Source organism: Nothobranchius furzeri, chromosome 16, assembly GCF_043380555.1.
Source record: "Nothobranchius furzeri strain GRZ-AD chromosome 16, NfurGRZ-RIMD1, whole genome shotgun sequence".
NCBI classification, from domain to species: Eukaryota; Metazoa; Chordata; class Actinopteri; order Cyprinodontiformes; family Nothobranchiidae; genus Nothobranchius; species Nothobranchius furzeri.
The window spans coordinates 53,031,389-53,056,338 of NC_091756.1; the positions used below are offsets into that span (position 1 = coordinate 53,031,389).

The 24,950-nt window shown below is 40.9% G+C and overlaps 1 protein-coding gene across 3 annotated transcripts in view; it reads right to left on the reverse strand.

Annotated features, from left to right (window-relative positions):
• Positions 1-16,898, reverse strand: part of LOC107387256 (serine-rich coiled-coil domain-containing protein 2) — a 96,881-nt gene extending 79,983 nt beyond the window's left edge. For all 3 annotated transcript variants that reach the window (XM_054749457.2, XM_054749455.2, XM_054749454.2), the window contains exon 1: positions 16,676-16,898. The gene's annotated coding sequence lies outside the window, so the exon portion shown is untranslated. The remainder of the gene's footprint in view (positions 1-16,675) is intronic.
• Positions 16,899-24,950: the final 8,052 nt, after the last annotated feature.

The following is a 24,950-nucleotide window of genomic DNA, read 5'->3' on the forward strand; positions in this document are numbered from 1 at the left end:
AGTTAACGGTGGTAGGGCATATAGGAGTTAACGGCTCAAACCGCCAGTTAACGGCGGTAGGGCATATGGGATTCCCAGGAGTTAACGGCTCAAACCGCCAGTTAACGGTGGTACGGCCTAGATGTACAAAGTCCTCAGGGGCGTTATAGCTAACGCCATAGAATTAGCAATGCGTCCCTTAACCAAACATTTAATAATAAAAAAAAATAGATAAATAAAAATAAATAAAAGCTAACTGATTAGGGAGGAATTATTTTACAAAGGTGGACCAAAGGACCAGAATTTATATTTTGTTGAATTTTGTTATAGAACATTTTATTTATTTATTTATTTATTTATTTATTTATTTATTTATTTATTGTGTTACAGATATACAAGGTGTCACAATGCTGTATAGAAACACAACTAAATGTATCCTTGTTGTCATGAATGTATTTCTTGTTGAATAGTGTAGAGTAATAGAATCTAACTGAGCCTATTGAGCTGAACAATTGTTGTCATATGTAATTATATTTCCAGAGCTACTGAGAATTATTTTAATAGACAATCAAATTGATGTTATGTTAGTTGAACTGTGAACCCAAACATGATTGGCTATGCCAATAGAGTGAAGCATTTGTTTAAGTCTGTAAGACTTTATGCTGTGATGTGACGAGAAGGGTCGATGCCAACTCGCTAACAGTCCTGTTGTTTACAGGCTGGGTTTTTTTTTTTCCTTGGGTTTGATCCCGACTCCTATGATCACTCACTTGGAACGAGAACTGGATTTCTTCCTGACGAGGGAGATGGCGAGCCTTAACCACTGAACGAACCAGGACATCTCAAGTAACTGAAGAGCAGACTGCTCTCTTCTGTGAACAATCTCAACGGTGCGGTAGGAAAAAATCGCACCACCGGACTCTGACTTTCACCCCAAGTGTGGGGATTTGACTTGACGCCGGCTGACTTGTGACTCATATGATCAAATCTCATACCGAGCATTTTACTATTGTCGATTGTTTTCATCTGTTTTTGTGTGTTATCTTTATGTGTTATATTTCCCATTATTATTAAAATTTAGTATATAAACCGTTTCATGCTATACCCGTGACTCCAGTCATTCTTAAACAACTTCCAATTCTCCCCGAACCTAATTATTGGCCCATTTGTTTATTTTTTCTTTTAATTATCTTATTGTATCCTGTAATCCGGTTACATAAAACTTGGCGAGCCAGCCAGGAGAATTGTAGAGTTGTTACCTTAGCTAACCATTGACTGACATCATAAGAGTGCCTGGAGGTCACAGTGGTTTGCCATTTTGGCATTATTGGTACTTTTGAGTGTTTTAAAATGGAAGTTGTGAAAACAGAAAAGGTCAAAGTTTCAAATGCTGTTTTAATCAGTGGGTTAACTGATACAGACCTTGATAACGAAGTCTTTGGGTTTATGGAAGGATTCGGACCAGTTAACAGGCGCATTAAGTTACCAAACTGTGATCAGATTATTGTGGAGTTTCAACATGAAGCCACTGTTAAGGAATTAAAGAAACAATGTTTACCCTATGACAAACCTTGTACTAGGAACCCAGATGTTTTCTTCCATATTCAAGACCTAGCCAGCGCGTACAGTCTAGAAACTAGCACATCTGCCACTGATGCCTATCTGTCAGAGCTCAGGGACATAGCTGCGCGTAGCAATCAATCATTTAAAGACCTTCTAATGGAGGAACTGGCAAAAATTGGGGAATCTTTAGGAAGGGATACCCATGCATCTGAACCAGTCACTGAACCAGAGCCAATGCTCCATAGTGACCAAGTTACATATTCCCTGCCTTTAACACCAGAAGTTAACTATATGAACAACTCAAAGGACAATTGTCCACCTACAGAGACTGGAAAACAAAACCCTTGCATTTCACCAAATCTTTTAAACACACCCGAGGTTCAGCGAGTTATTGTGGAACACATTGTTAAAAGCAGTGAGGTTATCCCTCCTCCTACTTCACAATACAGACTAAAACCGTTCTCAGGGCGAGTTCCACACCCTTCTTTTGAAACTGACTATGATACTTGGCGTAGTAGTGTAGTGTTATGCATAAATGATCCTTCACTCACCAAGTCCCAAATTGTACGAAGAATCGTGGAGAGTCTGTCAGCCCCAGCAGCGAGCATCGTTAAAGCTCTTAGTCCAAAATCCGACCCGGAAACGTACCTTGAACATCTCGATTCAGCTTACGCAGCTGTCGAAGACGGCGACGAGCTCTTTGCTCGCTTCTTAAACACAAACCAGGACAGTGGTGAAAAACCTTCCGATTACTTTCAGAGGTTATACACCTTGTTAAACCTAGTTATTCAGAGGAATGGAATTTCCTCCAGTGACGCCGACCAGCAGCTGCTCAAGCAGTTTTGCAGAGGCTGTTGGGACAGCTCGCTGATTTCAAACCTGCAACTCGAACAAAAGAAAGACAACCCGCCTCATTTTACAGCACTTCTCCTCAAACTGCGCACTGAAGAAGACAAACAGGCTACTAAAGCAGCACGCATGAAACAACACTTAGGGGCACAACGAACTAGAGTGTATTCAAATGTGCAAACAACATGCTCTCAGAGTAAAAACACTTGTGAACTGGAAATAGATGATAACTGTGATGACTTACGCAAACAAATCGCTGAGCTCAGGAGCCAAATTGCACAGCTTAAGGTTAACAACACAGATAAAAAGGCAAAGAAAACTCAAAAAGAGTCAAAACCCCATGTGGGGACTAAAATTCCAGATGAGCCCAAACAGATTCAGCAGATAACAGCAGTGGTGCCCAGACCAAAGCCTGGATACTGTTTTAAGTGCGGAGAAGATGGGCACATAGCTTCTAGCTGTAGCAACGAGCCAAATCCAGCACTAGTTGCAACTAAAAGACTTGCTCTTAGACAGAAGCAGCGCGAGTGGGAGATGTCAAAGCCAATTGCTCAGTCTCCTCCTTTAAACCGGTAGAAGCTCCTATCGTGGGACAGATAGGTGCTAAAGTAGAACCAAGTCCCTCTAAGGAAAGGACAGAGAGACTTTTTTGCAAGCCAGTTCATGCTCATTCAGTGCCAAAACTTCCCAAAAGATTAGTGGGTGGGCGATGCACAGCTACAGTCTCAGTTAACAGTGTTGAATGTAATTGTTTACTGGATTCAGGGTCCCAGGTAACCACCATTGCCAATTCTTTTTACCAAGAACACTTACCTGACCTCTCAATTAAACCCATCAGTAATCTGTTAGAAGTCGAGGGTGCAAACGGTCAAGCAGTTCCTTATTTAGGATACATAGAGATAAGTGTCACATTTCCAAAAGAGCTCGATCAGTCTGGACTTGAGTTACCTACCCTTGCGTTAGTGGTTCCGGATATAAGCTCAAACTCTGATACACCACTACTCATTGGCACAAACACACTCGATCCTTTGTATGAGCAATTGTCTGCCAATAACTTACCTGATTCCAAGGCACTCTCTTATGGGTACCAACACGTGCTAAAAGCCTTAGCAGTCAGAAAAAAACAAAGCAAAGATGGACGAGTTGGTGTGGTGAAGCTTCGAGGGAGAACCCAAGAAGTTCTCCCTGCAAATAAAAAACTGTTACTAGAAGGGTTTATGCAACCCAGCCAAAACAAGCATGAGCCTTATGCACTCATTGAACAACCCACCAATGGTTCTCTACCAGGGGGTATAATTGTAGACTGTTGCCTCATTTCCTTACCTTCACATGGTCCATACAAAGTACCTGTTGTACTAAGAAACGAAACTAACCATGACATCACATTACCCACTAACTGTGTGATCGCTGAGTTAGTTAAAGCCGATCGTGTTATGCCATATCCAGAACCTGACAAAAGTGATCAGAAAGTACTTGCGGCGTGTAGTTCGCAGCAACAGACTTCACCTTCAAACCCTCCTCTCAGTTTTGACTTCGGTACTTCGCCCTTGTCCGAAGAATGGAAAGGGAGGATCACCAACAAACTTAACACTTACTCCGATGTGTTTTCGCACCACGATCTTGATTTTGGTCATACACAACAGATAAGACATCACATCAACTTAAAAGACGAGACCCCATTCAAACAGAAATCTCGGCCGATCCATCCACATGATTATGAAGCCGTGAGAAAACATTTGGAAGCCCTCTTGGAAACCGGTATAATAAGAGAGTCGGAGTCTCCATTTGCCTCACCAATAGTGGTAGTTCGGAAAAAGAATGGTGAGGTACGTCTATGTATAGACTATAGAAAGCTTAATCTGCAAACCATTCGCGACGCATATGCCCTGCCTAACTTGGAGGAGTCCTTTTCTGCTCTCGCTGGATCACAGTGGTTTTCTGTGATGGACCTCAAGTCAGGTTACTATCAAATAGAGATGTGTGAAAAGGATAAACCTAAAACTGCTTTTGTTTGCCCGTTTGGGTTTTATGAATTTAACCGTATGCCACAAGGAATAACAAATGCTCCAAGCACTTTCCAACGGGTTATGGAAAAGTGTATGAAGGACATTAATCTGAAGGAAGTGTTAGTTTTCCTAGACGACTTGATCGTCTTTTCCAACTCCTTGGAAGAACACGAAACCAGACTTTCTCACGTTCTTGAACGGCTTAGAGAATACGGACTCAAGCTATCACCAGATAAGTGTCGTTTTTTCCAGACATCTGTGCGTTATCTTGGACATATAGTATCTCGAGATGGCATAAAAACCGATCCAGATAAGGTGGAAGCACTCAAAACATGGCCGAAGCCTCAGACTTTGAAGGAACTCCAATCTTTCTTAGGATTTACCGGTTATTACCGACGCTTCGTTAAAGATTACTCAAATATTGTCAAGCCACTAACATCTCTCACGGCTGGTTATCCACCCAAACGGAAAAACTTTAAAACACCACCATGTAGATCAAAGTACTTGAACCCCAAAGAACCCTTTGGGAATCGTTGGAGCCAAGACTGTGAGAAGTCCTTTCAAACTATTATTGAAAAACTTACCACTTCGCCAGTTCTTGGCTACGCTGACGCAAAACTCCCATATCTAGTACGCACAGATGCTAGTACGACCGGACTCGGTGCAGCGCTATACCAAGTGCAAAACGGTGTCACACAGGTAATCGCTTATGCAAGTCGCGGTTTAAGCTCTAGTGAAACTAGGTACCCTGCGCACAAGTTGGAGTTTCTAGCCTTAAAGTGGGCCCTAACAGATAAGTTTCATGACTATTTGTATGGGAACACATTCACTGTCATTACTGATAATAATCCGTTAACTTACCTCTTAACAACGGCAAAACTCGATGCAACGAGCTATCGTTGGCTAGCTGCGTTGTCCACCTATAATTTTGACATCAGATACCGTGCAGGTACACAGAACGTTGACGCGGATGGCCTGTCTAGGAGGCTGCATGATAAACCTGAAGACAACTCAAAATTCACTGAGGAATGCCAACGACTAGATGAGTTCCGATCTCATCTTTTATCCTCTGTCAAAGAAGTCGAGCTTCAACTTCAAGCCGAAGCAGTGAAGGCAACATGCCAAAAGCACATGGTCTTGGATGAGACTGATTCTCCTTGTGGTTTAGTTCAGTCACTTGCCATGTCTGCAGCGGCCATTCCAGACCTATTCCAGTTGGAAGACAATAGTGACAGTTTCTTTGCTGTGCCCAAGTATAACCATGCTGACCTTGTCTCCTTGCAGAGGAAAGATCCAACCATTGGCCGAGTCATTCAGCTGCTTATGACTGACAATAAACCGCCAACTGATACTATTGCAGAACCCCCGGTGGTTCTTAACCTTTTGAGAGAGTGGAAACGGTTTGAGTTTCAAAATGATTTACTGTACCGGAGACGCCAATTAGGACCAGAGACATCATTGCAGTTAGTCTTGCCTGATTCATTACGTTCAACAGTCATGCAAAGCCTACATGATGATATGGGGCATCTTGGGGTTGAACGTACGACAGATCTCATTCGGTCCCGTTTTTACTGGCCAAGAATGGCTAGTGATATCGAAATCAAAGTTAAAACTTGCGAAAGATGTATCCGTCGGAAGGCCCTCCCTGACAAAGCTGCTCCAATGGTGAGTATTACCACCACCAGACCTATGGAGTTAGTTTGCATGGATTTTCTCTCCATAGAACCAGACAGTAAGAACACTAAAGATGTCTTAGTGATTACAGACCATTTTACAAAGTATGCAGTGTCCATCCCAACCAAAGATCAGAAAGCCACCACCGTCGCGAAGAACCTGTGGGAACATTTTTTAGTCCACTACGGGTTTCCTGAGCGTCTTCATAGTGATCAGGGACGGGATTTCGAATCACGTACAATCAAGGAACTTTGTTCTTTACTTGGTATCCGTAAAGTCAGAACGAGCCCTTATCACCCTCGTGGCAACCCCGTTGAACGGTACAATCGTACATTACTCAGCATGTTGGGAACTTTACAAGCCACTGAGAAACATCACTGGCGCGATTTTGTAAAACCACTTACTCACTCGTACAATTGTACAAAAAATGACGTGACGGGATACTCTCCCTACGAGCTAATGTTCGGTAGGCAGCCTCGGTTGCCTATAGATATTGCCTTTGGGTTACCGCATTTGAACAAGCCCTCTATAACTCATTCTCAGTATGTTAAAGAACTGAAGAGTCATCTGGAACAGAGTTATGACATTGTCATAAAAAACTCTCAAAAAACAGCGAGGAAGAACAAAGAACGGTTCGACAGAAACATTCGTGAGTCCACACTAGGTGTGGGAGATCGTGTTTTAGTCCGAAATCTTCGCTTAAGAGAAAAGCATAAATTAGCAGACAAATGGGAGCAAACAGTGTATATAGTTCTCAAACAGATGGAAAACTTGCCAGTATACACTGTAAAACCAGAGAACGGAGAAGGACCCAACAGAACACTCCACAGAGATCTTTTACTGCCTTGTGGTTTTCTCTCTTCATTAGAAAATGAAACAGAACGCGTTACGAAACCTAGCAGACCTCATACAAGACAGAGTTCAGCCTTAGAACCTGACCCAGATGAGCCACTTGACGAAGAGGTAGATGAGTTTTATTACTCTGATCTTCCACAAGTGCTAAACCGACCATCCTATCAAATAGCGGTCACCTTGCCAAATAGGGAACTCATAGCAGATTCAGGACCGGTAAATAATATTCAACAACAAAACACACTATCCTTACACACAGGGGATCGCAAGGAACCAACCTTAGCTGGTAATGAAAATGCTGAATTGTCCTTACTTGACAAAGGCATCAACACCGAAACATTCTTACCTGACAGAATGAGTGAAACTGCGACATTCTTACCTGAAAGAGTGAAAGAAGCAGCAACATACTTACCTGAAAAAACGAAAAAAAACGAAGTATACTTACCTGACGTAGAAACGGGGGATGAAACTAACACAAACCTACCTCAATTGGATGGTGTCCTAAAGTCGCAGCAACGTGATGTAAGTTTTGAACCCATCATACACGATCAGACACATACATCTGAAAAGACCAAAGTCTTAGAGAATAGCTCATCAGCTCTGTCGGAAACAGAGAGCTCACTTCGTCCTGTCTCAGTTGAGAATCAAACCGAAACGGATGAGCATGATACTGTGCAACCAGAGATGTATGTCAGGAGATCTGAACGAAGTAGTCAGCCTCCTCAAAGACTAACTTACTCTCAATTGGGCAATCCACTAGTGACCGTAGTTAGGTCCCTTTTCCAAGGACTTAATAAAGCTTTTATTGACTCTCTTACTCAAGAAGTTGTGTACCCCGTAGAAACAATGCACAGGGACGTGCATGATATTTAATGGGGGAGGATGTAACCCAGAAGCTAGAACCTTAATGAGGTATTAACTAATTGGCTTACTAATATGATCCATCCTCAATTTAGATAAAATATAAAATATAAATTAAGGAAATTAACAATACTAATTAATAGATATCTAATTAACTAATAGATAATTTCATAATGAATTATTGGAAGGGTGAATAACTAAAATAACGAGTTTAATATTAAACATCGGTTAAAACAAGAATCTTGAACATCACTAACAGAAACAGAAGAGGAAAGCTGTATACTATTGGTCCAGGTGGGAATCTGAAATTTCATTGGCTGAGAGAAATAAGTCCCGCCTCCGCGAAATAAAACCGTGCGACGCAGCTGAGCGAGAGGAGAGACAAACGGCTGTGCAGCACGCAGATACAGAAAGCAAAGACTGAGCGGTTAGAGAGAGAGAGAGAGAGAAAAAAAAAACAACGGTCGAGGCCGTGAAGAACCCTGATTTGGGTGCCGCATAGATAGAGGGAGAGGCGGACTTGACTCCTTCTAATAAGAGCTAGGAACTTGGAACCAACGCGGTGAGTAAAGAAAAAAGAAGAGAAAAAGCTAACGATGCAACTTAAAAAAAAAAAGGAAACTTAAATAGCTTATCAAATTAATTCCATTCTTATAGATTTGTGTGGAGACGACAGAGTGAACCAATCCTCTGTAGGAGGGAACCGTTGGAGCGCGTTGGTGAGTGAATGAGATTAAATTCAGTAAATTATTAAATTCAAAAAGCTAATTACAGCAACCGAGGTGACAGCAGTGGGCTGCTAGACGTTAGATCCCAGGAGTTAACATCTCAAACTACCAGTTAACGGTGGTAGGGCATATAGGAGTTAACGGCTCAAACCGCCAGTTAACGGCGGTAGGGCATATGGGATTCCCAGGAGTTAACGGCTCAAACCGCCAGTTAACGGTGGTACGGCCTAGATGTACAAAGTCCTCAGGGGCGTTATAGCTAACGCCATAGAATTAGCAATGCGTCCCTTAACCAAACATTTAATAATAAAAAAAAATAGATAAATAAAAATAAATAAAAGCTAACTGATTAGGGAGGAATTATTTTACAAAGGTGGACCAAAGGACCAGAATTTATATTTTGTTGAATTTTGTTATAGAACATTTTATTTATTTATTTATTTATTTATTTATTTATTTATTTATTTATTGTGTTACAGATATACAAGGTGTCACAATGCTGTATAGAAACACAACTAAATGTATCCTTGTTGTCATGAATGTATTTCTTGTTGAATAGTGTAGAGTAATAGAATCTAACTGAGCCTATTGAGCTGAACAATTGTTGTCATATGTAATTATATTTCCAGAGCTACTGAGAATTATTTTAATAGACAATCAAATTGATGTTATGTTAGTTGAACTGTGAACCCAAACATGATTGGCTATGCCAATAGAGTGAAGCATTTGTTTAAGTCTGTAAGACTTTATGCTGTGATGTGACGAGAAGGGTCGATGCCAACTCGCTAACAGTCCTGTTGTTTACAGGCTGGGTTTTTTTTTTTCCTTGGGTTTGATCCCGACTCCTATGATCACTCACTTGGAACGAGAACTGGATTTCTTCCTGACGAGGGAGATGGCGAGCCTTAACCACTGAACGAACCAGGACATCTCAAGTAACTGAAGAGCAGACTGCTCTCTTCTGTGAACAATCTCAACGGTGCGGTAGGAAAAAATCGCACCACCGGACTCTGACTTTCACCCCAAGTGTGGGGATTTGACTTGACGCCGGCTGACTTGTGACTCATATGATCAAATCTCATACCGAGCATTTTACTATTGTCGATTGTTTTCATCTGTTTTTGTGTGTTATCTTTATGTGTTATATTTCCCATTATTATTAAAATTTAGTATATAAACCGTTTCATGCTATACCCGTGACTCCAGTCATTCTTAAACAACTTCCAATTCTCCCCGAACCTAATTATTGGCCCATTTGTTTATTTTTTCTTTTAATTATCTTATTGTATCCTGTAATCCGGTTACATACGCAAGATCGAGATCTGGGTTGTTAAAGATGGATTGGCCAAGGTGTTCCTCAGGCCAGTAACTGAGGTTGTTATGCTTCTAAAGAACACGGACTGAATGTTTATATTGACTGAACGATTATATTTTAGTCAAGGTTGGTATGTGGCATCTCAGTAGATACCAAACGGGGAGTGTTCCGCCCCTAATGTTATTGTAATTTGGACGGGTTTGAGCTACTCTATTTTTTTAAATTGTTTTATTTTGAAAATCCATTCTAGGAAGTGACAGGAAGTCAGCCATTTTGTTGGTTTTCTGTAAGCCACATGGGATGAAGTTCATCCAGTAACAGCTGCCTCTTTGTGCCACCGTCTGTAAGTTTTCATTTGTTTTAAATTCCTGGATGATATTTTAAGAATTTTTTGTGGAAATATTCGTTGTAGATGAATATTGACAGATTGAGCTGATACTTATTGACGTGTATTGAAATACATTTATGTAATGCTAATGGTGCTAAACTAATTGTAGCTATTTCATTTGTATTCTCGTTTTACTCCATGTAGAAATGCATCATTAAAAGGAGTTTGGACAGTGGAGTTAGGCTACTGCTAAATTGTGTAGCATGCACACAAGGAGAGCAGGATACAAACTAAAGAAGTAGCTGGTTGGGAATATTTATTTTTATTCTGTGAAAATTAAATGGGATACTGTGGTCGAACAAATCCATTCGAATCATATGGAGCATCACAACAGATGGCCCAGACTGACTGAGGGTGAAAACCTGGATGAAACAGATCCCGAGTGACGGCTGAAGTAACAAGCAGCCCTTTCTATCCATTTAAAAACACAAGATGAGCTTAATGTTCTGCCTCTCAGCAGAAACAGCAGCAGGATTATCTTTCAACATCCAGTGATAAATGAATCAGTAGAAACCTGATCCGAGCTTTGCTGCTCTCAGGCTAAAACACATGGAGAAGCTGTCCTGGATGTTTGTCTAATTCTGCAGCTGTAAGAAAAGCATCTGTTTATCTGATTTATTTACGAAAGATGTGCCTTTCTCCACAAGCAGCCAAACCCTCTGAAAGTAAAATGAAATCACAAGATGATGATGCATCTATTTTACTCAGAAAAAAATTCATGACACTAAACTTTAGTTGTTTATACAGCTAAACATTCGGATTTTGTTTAAAAAAAGGCTCAAAACATCAATAAAATTTAACTGCTCGGTGTTGTGTAAAAGTCCTGATCAAGATTTCCAGCTGTATATTTTCTATTCAGGCAGCCTGAATTGTTATTTTCCATTTATGGATTACTCTTGTGGATCACTTGTTTAATCAATACATTTGCATTGGTCTCTGGAGAAACAACGCTCCAGTGTGCCAGTTTCAGGAAATAGAAGTGAGCTACATCAGAGCTGAGAGTAACACGGCAGGATCTGGAGTCTTATTTCCTGATATTTGTACATCTCACCTCTGATTGGCTAACAGCATCATGACTACCACTGACCTTGATGTTTTATCTCCACAAATAACTCAAGCCTGGAGGAGCTCTGCTGTGCGGTGGATTTACTAATGACAACAATTAGCTTCAAATAGAAAGGGCAAAAGCACTAAAACATTTATTAGATAGCGCTAAACACCAGTTGCTGTTTTCTAGCTCCAAATGTCTCTTGTTGTCTGTGACTTCAAATGGTGTTTCTCTTTTTGGGACTCTGGTAGTTTGTCCTAAAGATGTCGTGGTAGCAGCCGGCTGTTTCTCCTTCACTGATATTATCGAGTGAAGAACTTCTCACACCAGTGGGGTTCTGTTGCTACATACGTCAGTGTGTAATGAATGGATGACCCAGGGAAGTGCAGCACTTCAGTGAGAGGGACAACCAGATGGTCCGACTTTTAGTTTTAGACTGAGCCGTGTCATTGGCTGAGGTTTTTTAGACAAATGTGAGAGAACAACTTCATTTTTTTTTATCTCCACAAAATATTTATGTTAGAATGTTGTTAAGGGGCATGGAATAAACAATTTAAGCTAGCTCGTTCCGTAGATTTGCTATTGCAGCTTTAGCTGCACAGCCCTTTCAAGTTATTCTAAAGTTTTCTTTGAACATTGCCAACCAGCCTATTAATATAAACCAGTGAAAAGTAGATGAAGTTTTTGAAAAAGGCAACAATATTTGATTCAGAAACCAAAAAGGAAAAGTGTTCTCCCACATCAATTCATAATGGTTCTCTATTCCTTAAACATTGGAGACATGCCTCCTTTTTACACACCTTTGAGAATATAACTTTAACTAATATTCCCTTAACTGATGCAAAATGGCTGTGCACAGGGATGCAGCAGCCACTCACTCTCCAACACTGACGCTATCTGTTATGCCTTTGTTTACATTGGTGTGGTTGAAACCATGGCTCTGTGTAGTGAATAAGTTCCTACAAGTGGAGGAGGAGGAGGAGGAGGAGGAGTCAGCCCTTTAAGGACCTCCAACAAATCCATCATGTGCTCAATTTGAGATCTGGAGAATGTTCATGTCATGCTTTCAACTTCCTCAAATCATTCTTGAATCATGTTGTTTCAGAGCACATTGTTCAACTGAAAAGCCCAACAGCAAATATGATTAATAATCACATCTGAAAAAACATGTAATCCATCCATCTGAATTTCACAACCTCCTCCCATCAAAGTCACGCATTTTCAGTTAGCCTAATATCAGCTAATGATCAAGAAGTTAACTGTTAGAAAACCACAGAACACACTAATTATTGTTGCAGGGTTCATGATTTATTCCTTGAGGTCCACGTGGCAGGGGTGAGGAGCGAGCACCACCTCACCCCTGCCACGTGGACCTCAAGGGATAAAACATCCACCCTGCTCAATGGTCAACTTTCCTGGCAAGGTCACCCATGAGGACAGTGGAAGGGTTAAGGTATAACTTCAGTTTCAGAGGCTTTAAACATACAGAGAGCTCAGCTTCACCCCATATGTGACACGTGCTGCTTAAATGTTCAGCCTTGTGGGGCATTAAAGCAACAACACACACCCTCATCAAACACACACACACACATACAGTGTGGAAGACTGAGTAGCAGACAGATTCACACGTCACTTCAATAACACAGAAACCACGATGACATGTCTCGACTCTCTAGGTCTCCTCTCTCTTCTTCCCACAGATAACCAACTGGTCACACCGGTTACATTTTTCTGCTGCTTTTAGTGTTAAGTAATCTCAACACACTGTTCATTTCAAACACACATCCATCAGTAACACTTTCCACCGTGTGAAGTAGCCTCCACACAGGTTCTGAGAAGACTGATCAGCTGTTTTACAATGTTCAACGTTCTGCTGCTGTTTAAGATCATTTGCTGCTCTGACCAGTATGGGGCAGATCGGTGTGCAAACATCACAGCTGTGAACTTTTTAAAAGCTAGAGTAGCTGAGAGCAGCTTGTTTCCTGGAGGTTATTCAATGCCCTCGGCGGCTGCAGGCGCCCTCCCCTTTTCCGCCCATTCCTAAGTGGTTCACAGCAACTTGGCTCAGACAACACTTCGGTTGTGCCGCAGCTCCAGCAGCAGCAATAGGCTGCTACAAAGCAGCTCTTTCACCCTGCAGGGCAGAGAAAATCCTCCTCTATTGTGATGCACTTCACACCTACAGACGGGGGAGGCCCACTACTGGAGACCAGCTGATTTTATTATCCAAGAGAAAAATGCTACTAATAAACCTGAAATTATGCTGCAGGGCTGTTTAGGGTTATAGATGGTAAATGGCCTGTATTTGATATGGCGCCTTCTAGAGTCATGGAACCCCTTAAGGCGCTTTATAACACAACGAGTCATTCACCCATTCACACACACATTCACACACTGGTGGGGATAAGCTACGATGTAGCCACAGCTGCCCTGGGGCGCACTGACAAAAGGCAAGGCTGCCGAGCACTGGCGCCACCGGTCCCTCCGACCACCACCAGCAGGCAACGTGGGTAAAGTGTCTTGCCCAAGGACACAACGACAGCTACAGACTCAGCGGGGCTCGAACCTGCAACCTTCCGATTACGGGGCGAGCACTTAACTCCTGTGGCACCGTCACCCCATAGGAAAGGGTAATCATGCCTTAGAACAAGAAAATATCAGAAGAGCAATTGAAATGTAACAACTGTGCTCAGCCAAAACCAACTAAAACAATCTTTCTTCTGTCCCTGGGTCATGAACACACAATTTGTGAAGCTATACAAGTATCAGACGTAGCAACCCGAAACCAACATCTCTAGAGCGCAACAGGAGTGCATTTGCTTTCCAGAATTAAAATTACATTTCATTTTCTGCCAATGTTACATTTTTCTGGAGTAACTGGAGAAAATGTTTCCTGCTGTGACGACATTTGGTGTCAGTGTTCTGAAAAATTAATCGTTTCCTTCGTTTAACTCTACGCTGACATTTTAACCGGACTTTGCACGGCTAATCTAATATTTTATATTTTACTGTATTTTTATCTATCACTTTTTATGGTTTTTTTATATTTCTTACTTTTGTAACTTGTATTTGCTTTTTACATTTTCTAACTCACTCTCTTAAAAAGAGTAGAAGGAGTCACCGCTCATCTGGATGAGGTGCTGGATCAAAAGTAGAATTCAAAAAGATCAGAATCCGCACACTTCAGTCTGCAATGTGAGAGCTTTATTTGTCGAGCTTTCGGTCAGAGACCTTCATCAGGAGTTGTCAACTCATTCTCTTATAAAGTGGATAAATATTTGCTTAGTAATGTAAAGCACTTTGGAGTCCTCTGACTCAGAGAAGCACTTTACAAATGCATAAATGTTAGCATTAATTTAAAAAGTTATTTATAACATATTTTTGTCAGATAGCTTAGGTACTGTTAAGTTCTGACAGGTGTTGATATAAAAATCACCTAGCTAGGAGGAAATGTGGGGCTGCTGCATTATTTAACTTCTCCTTTCATGAATGAAAATGTTTCATTTGTAGTCATTTTCTTTTTGTTGCTGTCAAACATGTCAACTGATAAGGTGGAGGCTCATATTTTAATGTTTTTCTCTTTAACTACACTGGATCGTTTAACACTAGGGATGCACTGATTCGATACTGGTATCGGTATCTGCACCGATACCAATACCAGTATCAGCATCGGTATTGGTAAAAGTTAACCGATACCAGGAACAGATACCAATGCAGTTGCTTGAAAATGACTTCACTGTAACTTGTCATTTCTGTTCACCTAATATTTTAGTTTTGTGATGATTTCCATTCATATATTTTACTTTTCATCTACCTCACAGTCTTTTCCTGTTGAAACGAGAGAAGAAAATAAAATCTGTATTCCAAATCATTGCATTTTTTTGTGTGGTAGAAGTATCGGTGTTGGTAATCGGTATCGGCGAGTACTCAGATCCAAGTATCGGTTTGGAAAAAAGTGGTATCGTTGCTATTTAACACTGGAGTCCTTGTGGATGCTCAAGGACAACACTTGGCTTCTGCTTAGAGAAAACCGCTGCAGAAGACAAAAGCTAGAATCCGACTCTCCCTGCAGCGATTCTGTGGAACTTTGAATAATTTTGAATAATTGTTCAGTCTGGAAACAATGCATTTTTGATCAACTGGAACCAAAGTCATCGTTTGTACCCATGAGCCGTCATCACGTCCCTGAGCACATTCTACTTACTGGGATCTTAAAAGATGGACCACTTTCTGAATGTACCTAAAAACTAAAGGAGTAGTTCAGAAAAAGCTAAACGGAATCTTCAGCTTTGCTTTCATTTTTTCTGTGACGTCACCATCAGAATTTTTAAACTTTGTTTATATTATTTTTTTACATATCTCACAGACTGAGGGTGAAGACTTGGTGGAAACACCCAAGAAAAGAAAGACTAGGTGGATCCCTGCCGAGCTGCAACACACACTGATCCATCAGTCGCGGTGTCAGCAGGTTCCCTCCATCAGCAGCTGAGGCAGCTTCTGTTCTGCTGCTGGCACTCAGAACCAGGCAGAACCAGCAAGAACACAGAGTCAGCTGAGAACCACTGGATCAGGAGGATTAAAACTGCAGTTCAAAGCAAAACAGCACATTTTCTGAGACTGAACAGAAGAACGAAGAGAAACAGATTCTGTAGAACAACTAGTGTGCAGAAGAATGTAGCAAAGGTGCGTTCACAAACTAAGAAATTAATCTGATTTTTGAGATTCAGATTGGTCTTGCACCAATTATGCTGAGTGTTGACCAATTCTGATTACCAGCTGATATTTCGATGCATCTCTACATGTGACTAGACCCTTTGGGGTGCCTTTGGGTTGTTTAACGCCGTAGGACTTAAACGTGTGAGGCCACAGATGTAAAGGATACGACTGTAGCCGTTATTAGCATTGAGAACATTCTTCACATTCTCCAACCCAATAAAAACATCACCTGATCAGAAAAAACGGTCTGCTCCATTCAGGCAAAAGGATGCAACGTCAAACTGTAATGTCACTTAATAAACATATACTTTCGTGTTTACATTTTTAAAGAATGCATTTGTTTTCAGACAAAATAATCAGTTTTTCTGTGATCATAGCTAGTATTGGCTAATTTAAATGAAACTTTCTTTTCATTGTAGTTTTTATGTTTTACAATCTAAACACAATTTAGCAGGTGGGATATTGTATTATTAGTATTATTATCATTAGATGACTATTACATGCGTTGGTTAATTTGTGTTTCTACTGTTACCCGTTTTCTTTGTATGAGAAGCAGTTTCTAAATAAAGGAATAACCTAAAAGATGAACCGAGTCGGTAATATTGCGATGTTTTACATGTTCACCATTAAAATGAACTCTGGTGAGTTTAAATGACCTTTTTAAGCTGGTTTGTTCTTGCAGATACCAGAACTCACCTGCCGGGCAGAGCCGAAGCACCAGCTGTCCAAATGCGGAAATGTCGGTGTTGCTGTGTTCGGCTGAGAGCAGCTGGCTGGTCTGGGTGCGCTGCTGATAAATCCACCCGAACAAGACAACGAAGCGGAACCGCCCCGATAAACGGCGGTAACGATCCTGCGGGGGGACCGAGCGAGAAGAACGTGGCAGCCTCTCCGCGGCGCTCCGGCCTGAGGAAACCAGACTTCAGCGGTCAAAACGGGGTCTCCTAACGATGTGCTCACCTGCACGGGCTCATCTCCACCCCTCACGCCCCTTAATGAGATCAAGTGTCGATTAAAATCCGCTGAAAGCGGTCTTTGGGCAGCGCATGTCAGAGGACGAGCGGCTGAAAGAGACTGCAGCCGCCGGAGGAGCTGCTGAATCATCCACAATCACACTCGCGCGAGCACGCGGAAGGCGCCCGCACGAGCCACAGCTGACTCTGACGTCACTCGTCTCCTGTAAACATAACCCCTGAGTGTCCAGCTGCTGCCAAACCACGTTTGTTACAGGATGAGACTTGATTTGATTTCAACTTCTCAATACGTTCAGTCAGTTTTTATTTTTATTTTTTTATTTTTTATTTTTTTGCTTTTCCTTTGAAGCGGATCTAGAAGCTTATTAGAATTTCCTGTACTATAACAGCTCTGTTATTCTGTTGAACTGCTTTTATTTTTTAGGGAAGCTGGATTTGAACACAAGTTTCATGATTAGCCGAGATTTTTTTTCTACATTGAACTTCTAAGCATTGGAAAACCATGTTTGATGACATTGTTTGTTTGTTTGTTTGTTTGTTTGTTTGATGTCTGGGGAATCCTACCAATCCAAAATAGTCAGAGGGAGCTAATGATTTACAAAAAATCAGGTCTCAGGATAATGGGAAAAACACAAATCACAATAACGTTAGTGTAATTACAATTATTTTATGTATTTATTTATTTATTTAACTTGAAGGATGTAAAGAAGAACGTTGACAGAAGATAGCTCAATAAAATTTAGGTCTGGTTAAAATATTTAATTTTGACATGTAATAAATGCAATGAATCCTAAAGCTTTTCTCAGTTATGTAACTGTTTAGTTTACTGGTGAACATAAATTGTGCACATATGCACAATTTACAGCACAAATGTAAGAAAGTAGGCAAGTCAATGATGTATTAAATAAGTTTGTTTTGTCTTAGTCATAAACTAATGTTACTTTTTTCTAGTAAGACAAACGTTGCTTTTTATTTAAGATAAATTAAAACAAAGACTAAAGTGTTCAGTCAAAACTGTCATCGGGTACAAAAAATATCTTTTAAAAAACATGTTTGTCTTACTAAAGGTTTATGATGTGTGAGCCCTAAAATAAACTCACTAGCAGATCTTTCTTTTTTTCCTATAAGAACAAAAATCCAAACATTTCCAAGGGTTTTTTTTTATTTCTTTATTTTTTACGACAGGTAAATTCACCTTTAGTTGTAAATATGCAAAGAAGTAGAACTAATTTTCTCTTGAATAATGTGTCTTTTTATTTCCTATAGGATGCATGGACAGAACCTCCTGACTTTCACAAATAGCATGGCATTTTTTTTAATTCTGTCCCTCGGTTAGATTATTCAGGAAGCATTGAATTGAGTTTATTTATATAGCACCAAATCACAGCAAGAGTTGTCTCAAGGCACTTCACAAAGTAAAATGTCCAATATAGTTCAGTTCATTAAGACAATCAGTAAAAAGTTTTCTATATTAAGAATCAATTATCTCACTGAGTGACAACTGAGTTTGGCTTTTGTTTTTAAAATAAATCAGTTTGAGTTCCTAAAATCTAATGTTTGTCCTTTGGAAACGAGTCAAATACATGATGTGTGATAGCAACATGATCGTCACAGTCACTGAAATCTGAAGCTGTGTTTCTGTTGTGTTGCGATTGTTTGTCCACCAGGGGGCAGATTATCTTCTCCTTTTATTCCCTCGTTTCTGAAACGACAGAGTGTAATTTATTTATTCACAGCATTTAAATGTACTGCAAAAATAAACACTGACTTTACAGTGAATCTTTCCATTTGTAAGATGCATAATGGTCACTACAGTGGGCAGGTACTCAAAATGTTTTATTTATTTTGCTATTAAGCAGCTGTTGAAGACTATTGCATTTGAGCCCCTCCATTTGGACTTCAGTAGGTCAAGCCAACCCATTTCATTTTCAGAATGCACACCATCCACCGAGGTGGACGTGTAATAAACTGTGTAAATTATTAAATGTTACAAAAAATGTTTGTTGAAATTTGTTTCATTTACACCTAAAGATGAAAACTTGTTTTAAAAGATCATGGTTGAAGATTTCATAACTCATGCATCAAAGGGTTAAATGGTCTTTTTATTTTATTTTATTTTTTTATTTTGTATATCAGTTACAGTGGGGCATATTCAGTCAGCCTCCAACTGTACCAGCTCTCCCACTTAAAAAGATGAGAGGCATGTGATCACAGGGATGCCTCAACTAGAGGCAAAATCAGAAAAATTATCCAGAAAAATCACTTTGATTTTTAAGAAATTCATTTGCAAATTATGGTGGAAAACAAGTATTTGGTTTCCTACAAACAAGCAATAGTTTTGGCTTTCACAGACCTGTAACTTCTTCTGTAAGAGGCTACTCTCTCCTCCACTCGTTACCTGTTGGAACTTGTTGTCAGTATAAAAGAGACCTGTCCACAACCTCAAACAGTCCCACTTCAAACTCCACCATGGCCAAGACCAAAGAGCTGTCAGAGGACAGTAAAACAAAACTGTAGATCTGCACCAGGCTGGGAAGACTGAATCTGCAGTAGCTTGGTATGAAGACACCAACCGTGGGAGCAGTTATTAGAAAGTGGAAGACAATTCAAATCAAAGATACTTTAATAATCCCAGAGAGAAATTAAGAGTTTCAGTACACACAATTCTGAGATCAGACATACATAGGCAAAGACACATGACAAGTGTTACGTCCCTGACAGGTGTTGGTAAAAAGCGAAGGAGGGGGTAACATAAGAAAGATGGTGGAGTTTAAAATGGTTTTATTTGAAACAAAAGGTTTTAAAAACAAGCAAACAGATGGCGCATTATAAAGATAATGCCAAAAACAAGCAGAACTCTCTAAAAGGTTAACGTCACAAATTATCAACTATAAAAACATCTGGTAAAAACTTATATTAAAAGTTTTACCGAACCAAAGGTGTGCTTAAAAACCCGAAGTTGATAAAAGTCTAAAACAATCTGACTAAAACCCCTGGTAAAAACTTAGTTTAAAAAGCTTTACCACAACGAAGGTGTTTAAAAGCAAAGTCAGTAAAATTGCTCCAAACCAAGTTAACCTTTAAAAAACAGACACACAAAAGATCCCACTGGATCACTCAGAGTAAAAACTACCACAGTTAAACCTCATCCGAACAAAAGGGGTTGAAACCAAACTAAAACCGGGAGGACAGCAGAACCCCTGCACTGCTGCCTCCCAGACTTTTTCTTCTTCGTGTTTAATGGTGGGTGGCACCCAACTTTCAGGTGCATTTCCGCCACCTACTGAATGGGAGTGTGAGTCGAAGTGGGGAGTATCCTACTTTAAAACAAAAAAACAAAAAAAAACCTAAATTCTAACAAGTAATCCACTGTCCCTTAAAAAGTCTTTGACTAACTTATACACCACTAGTCCCCCATTTAACAGAATACCCAACTCAAATTCCTTATATCCTTTAACTTTCAAGTTTCTAACCAACAGTTCCCTATTACCCACATATTTCCTACAAGCACATAATACATGTTCTACTGTTTCCCTATCAAGTCTACAGTCACACATACCGGTATTATGCCGTCCAAGAATAAAAAGTGTACTGTTCAAAGCTGTATGTCCCAGTCTCATCCTTGTTATCACTGCTTGATTTCTGTTACTCATTTAAATGATTTCCCTTTTTCCAACCTTTCCCTTTAATTTGTATAAATGTCTGTCTCCCAGACTGCTGAAGGCACAGCCTTTTTATACAGGTGTTGGTAATTAACAGGATTCAGCTCAGCTGTGCTCCTCAGCAGCCTGGGAGAGTGGGGGAGGAGGGGCGGTGTCAGGCTGGTCACTAGGGCTGGGTGATCCTGGCTCATGCTTTTACTCTCCAGGCTGGCAGCCGTGATACAAAAGTTGGTGACTGTGGTCATTCGCAACCCGAGTCGCACTACCTTCATAGAGATCAGAGGGGTTTACATGAGGATTGGGTCAGGTGGAGGAAAGAAAAGGCACTTCAGAGTTACCCTCCACAGGGACGGCAGCTTTGCTATGCAAAAAACACCTCGGACAGAAATGCAACAGACTTCAGACATAACACAACATGAGTGTCCACTAGGTGGGGTGGTGGGGTTTGGGACTCTCCACACGTCAGTGAATGCAGCCACGGTAAGCAGCGCTCATCACCTCAGTCTGAACCGGGGGAGGAGGTCATTGGGTTTAGAGAGCACAGTGACTCCTGGAACAATTCAGCGTCCTTCACAGCTCGCAGTCCCGCCCAGGCTGGGATAGGGAGACAGAGTTGCCAAGGCGACGGCAGCATTCCACATCGGGGATAAGATAGGAAGGAGAGGAGGAAAAAAGCTTCTGTACTCTCCAAGAGCCGGAAGAATGACCACTAATCTCCCACGAGGGGCTGCACGCAAGATCTCACCCTGTGGGGGTCAAAATGATCACAAGAACATCTTAGGTGTGTTCTTGCTGTGTCTTTGTAAATCCATGCTTTCGTTCTTTTTTAAACACAGAAACAGTTTTGTTTACCTGTTTGTAGCTACGGTTTCGCCGACAGCTGCCGGCTTCTTCAGGCTGACGCTGATGGTGGCGCGTCACTTCCTTCTCCGTTTATCTGCGGGCAGCAGAGGACGTTGTCGCCCTCTACTGCCCGCTCTCCCCTCTCCGACGATGCAGTCCCATGCGTGGTCCAGCGTGTAAACTCCGTCGTCCCTTGGGACCATGAACAGGGACGACGGAGTTTACACGCTGGACCACGCATGGGACTGCATCGTCGATCCGGACCCAGACAGCACAAAATATAATAGAAAGAGCACAGAGAGCACTGCTCAAGGAGAGGATAAGGAACGTCATAACCAAACAGAGGCGTGTGGAGGACGAACTGGAAAGAGGACACCTGGACTTGAAAAGGAATTACAAACTTGATAAACAAATGGAGGAACTAATTAAAGGACACATGATGGAAAAACAGGAACAAGAGTTCATAAAAGTGAAAGAAAGACACATAAAGAAGTTAAACAGACTCATAAACAAGAAAAAGAGGGGAGAAATACAAGGCAACTCCACACCAAACTCATGGGTATGTAACATTTCACAATACAAACTAACAGAAGCAGAAGAGAGCATATTAAAGAAAGGTTTAAACTTTGCAGTCACACCAAAAGAAATACCATATGATGAATTTATTGTAGCAACAGAACTAGCATGTCAACAGATCACAGATGAGGGAAAGAAAGCAGAACTCAGAAATAACATAGTTGGGATATTAAAAAACAGCCAAATTCAACACAGCAATAGTACAAAAGAAGAACAATCAGCCATGACAGCTTTATCCAAAAAATGAACAGATAATTATTCTACCGGCAGATAAAGGAAGAACCACAGTAGTTATGGACAGAGAAAAATATAAACAACAGATGAAACAGATGCTAGAGGACAAAAATACATATGAAATACTTAAAAAAGATCCAACAGAAAACATTAAGAAAAACATGAAAAAATTACTGAAGCCACTGCACGAAAAAGGCAAAATAACAGAAAAAATGTACAAACACTGGATTCCCACAGCAAACATAACACCAAGAATATATGGAACGCCAAAAATACATAAACAAAACACCCCACTTAGACCAATAGTTGACAGCATAGGTACACCAACATACAACATGGCAAAAGATATCAGCAGAATCATCAGCCCGTTATTAGGAAATACAGACCAACACTGCAAAAATAGTATAGAACTGGCAAAAGAACTAAAGGAAATTACAATAGAAGACAACGACATACTCATCTCACATGACGTCACATCTCTGTTCACAAAAACACCAACCCAAAAAACCATAGACATAGCAGTTAACAGAATCAGACAAGACAAAACTTTACACAAAAGGACAAACCTCACAGCAGATGACATAGCACAACTGATAGGACTGGTAGCTAACTCCACTTACTTCACATACGACAACACAATATACAAACAACTGGAAGGCTTCACCATGGGTAACCCGTTATCAGCCACCCTGTGCGAGTTTTTCATGGAAGACCTGGAACAAAAAGCCATAGCCACTGCCCCCCCAAACTGCAAAATAAAACTATGGAAACGCTACGTAGACGACATACTGGAAATCATACCAAAAGGTCAAACAGAAACACTAACACAACACTTAAACAATATTGACGACACGGGCAACATAAAATTCACTTATGAGTTAGAAACAGAAGGCAGCATAGCATTTATGGATATGAAAATCACCAGGCAGACCGACGGGACCCTAAACATAAACACATACAGGAAACCAACACACACAGACCAATATTTATTATGGACATCAGAACACCCCACCATACACAAAATGTCAGTAATCAGAACATTATATCACCGAGCAAACATAATAACAGAAGAGAGAGACCGTAAACAAGAGGACAAACACATACAACATGCTTTAAAGACCTGCAGATACCCGACATGGGCAATAAACAAAGGAAAACAACAAACAAAAACAGAAAGCAAAGAACAACCCAAAAAAAGAACCAGAAACCCAGAAAGACAAGAACCAAAACCAGTGATAACCCTACCATACATCAGAGGCATAACGGAAAAAATAAGAGCAACAATGAAAAAACACAACATAAACACACCAACAAAGCCATACACAACAGTTAGAAACAGACTAGTACACCCAAAAGACAAAATATCAGCTGGACAAAAATGTGGAGTCATCTACGAAATCCCATGCAAAATATGCAATAAAACATACATAGGAGAAACCGGACGCCAACTCAATACACGGACAATAGAACACAGAAAGGAGTGCGAGAAAGAGGCAAATCGTAAACACACAAGAGCAGCAAAAGAAGAAGCAGAAAGTACAATAAAAAAGTCAGCCGTAACAGATCATTGCATAAGAGAAAACCATATAATGGACTGGGACAACACACGGATCATAACCACCGAACAACAAAAATACAAAAGATGGATCAAGGAAGCAATCGAGATAAGGAGACGTGGATGTGGGACCATGAACAGGGACGACGGAGTTTACACGCTGGACCACGCATGGGACTGCATCGTCGGAGAGGGGAGAGCGGGCAGTAGAGGGCGACAACGTCCTCTGCTGCCCGCAGATAAACGGAGAAGGAAGTGACGCGCCACCATCAGCGTCAGCCTGAAGAAGCCGGCAGCTGTCGGCGAAACCGTAGCTACAAACAGGTAAACAAAAATGATCACAAGAACGATGAGCAAAAGTGCCAGAACTACACGGGGGACTGAGTGACCTGCAGAGAGCTGGGACCAGAGTTACAAAGGCTACTATCAGTAACACACCTGTTTAAACCAGTACATGTGCAGGCCCTTCTGAAGTTTGCTACAAAGTATCTGGATGATCCAGAAAAGGACTGGGAGAACGTCATATGGTCAGATGAAGAATGGAACTTGGTGAAAACTTGTCGTGTTTGGAGGAGAAAGAATGCTGAGTTGCAGCCAAACAACACCAATCCTACTGTAAAGTATGAGGGTGGAAACATCATGCTTTGGGGCTGTTTTTCTGCAAAGGGACCAGGACGACCGATCCGTGCAAGGAAAGAATGAATGGGGCCATTTATTCTTAGATTTTGAGTGAAAACCTCTTTCCATCAGTAAGGGATCTGAAGATGAAACATGGCTGGTTCTTTCAGCATGACCATGATCCCAAACACACCATCTGGGTAACGAAGGAGTGGCTTCATAAGAAGCATTTCAAGGTCCTGGTCTCCAGTTCTCAACCCTATAACCCATTAAAGGGAGGTAAAAGTGTCCAGCGCCAGCCCCAAAACATCACTGCTCTTGAGGAGATCTGCATGGGCCAAAATACCAACAACAGTGTGTGAAAACATTGTGAAGACTTAAATATTTAACCTCTATCACTGACAGCAAAGAGTATAACAAAGTATTGAGGTGGGCTTTTGTTCTTGACCAAATACTTCTTTTCCACCATAATTTGCAAATACATCATTTTAAAACCAGACAACATGATT